This window comes from Penaeus monodon, chromosome 30 (assembly GCF_015228065.2).
Source record: "Penaeus monodon isolate SGIC_2016 chromosome 30, NSTDA_Pmon_1, whole genome shotgun sequence".
NCBI classification, from domain to species: Eukaryota; Metazoa; Arthropoda; class Malacostraca; order Decapoda; family Penaeidae; genus Penaeus; species Penaeus monodon.
Window position 1 is genome coordinate 9,703,835 of NC_051415.1, and position 1,654 is coordinate 9,705,488.

The following is a 1,654-nucleotide window of genomic DNA, read 5'->3' on the forward strand; positions in this document are numbered from 1 at the left end:
AACACTGGATTCCTACTCAAGGCGTCTGATGAGGAGACTAGTCTGGCTCGGAAACGTAATAAGTTGCTGTTCCTTTCTTTTTGTGATTTTTTTTTTCTCTCGTTTATATAATCCTTTCCCCCAGTCTTTCATCCTATTCATTAGATTCAAAGTCTTTATAGTTATCTGATTTGAAATAACTATAGCTTAGAGAACGTCTATCATGTGCCTAAATGTGGTTTCTATGTCTGCTTATATTTTCTCTGTTTGTCAATATTATCCTCGTTTAGTTGATTTCTTCGTTTTGCGTCTACGTAACTGTAATAACAAGTCAGATTCTTCGATGCAAGTCACATTCCGGATGAGTTAACTTTTCTAAGAGGATAATTCACGATGATTTAATTTGCGTTAGTTATAAAACAAAGGTCATTCAAGGGAGAAATTTACAGCCTGAGTAGTTTGATAAAGGAATAAGAAATTTATTGGATAATAACTAATAACTGTAAAGCACCCACGGAATCATGCCACTTTATTCCACTATCTTTTAACTCTCTTTACAATCTGCCTTCGTCTACCCTCCTCACAATCCATCTTAGTAAACCCTCCTTGCAACCCACTGGAGTCACCCTTCCCCACTCAACCCACTTCAGCCAACCCATCTCAGTTTATCCACCGCCATTAACCCAGGCAAACGACGCCAGCCTCGGCTAACCCACTTCAGCAACCCACCGCAGTCAACAGGCGTCAATTAACCCACCAGAGTCAACCCACCTCACTGCACCCACCTCAATCAGCGCACGTTTTCTGCATTTCTGTATCTACTTTCCCCGCGATGAGTTCGATCAAACGATTAAATGTTGAGATGGGAGCTGTTGAAACTGAGAGGTATTGAGCTGACAGTCATTGAAATTAGAAGGGTTAAGACCAGCCAGTGGAAACGGATGTTGAAAATATATCGCGTAGTGTGGAAGAGGGATTTAATGCGCCATGTATTAAGAGGAGAGCTGTTGAAACCGCCGGTCGTTAATGCGAGAGGGTGTTGAAATTAGGTCTATTGAGCGGAGAATGGTTAGTTTTGGTATAAGTTTGTAATGATAAGTGTGTTGACGAAGGGCTTTGGATTAAGTTTTGCTGTAAAGAAGAGCTCTCCATTCCACTCTTTCGTGTTTGGCAAACCTCGTTGACATGTGTGTGAGACCCAAGAATGAGAGGCTTTTATCCGCTAGTTGTATGTATGGCTTGTTGAGGACGGGAAGGTTTAAATGCCAGGAATTGCCCTGATGGAAATGGTGCTATTTCGTTACGGTAAGAGGATAAAACATCGCATTTGGGGAAGAATTTAATCTAACTGATACATTCATACTAAGATATATCCTCTGTGTGGATGTATTTTGATCAGATATTTAAAAGCTTAGGTACGCTCCGCTGCAATATACGATGTTATTTTGACATACAGCCTCATGCGAATATGCAAGCACAGTCTCCTGGCTCCTTTCGTACTCTGGCATCTTAATTACATCTTTGAATTAAGTAGCGTGTGCCACGTAAATCCCATTATAAGTGAATCTATTTCCACTTAAGTCCAATGTTATTATCTCTAGAACGAATATGTAAGTGCTTTAGTTTCTTATAAATTTCAAAGTAATTTAGAACTCTTCATTATGTCTTCCATTTA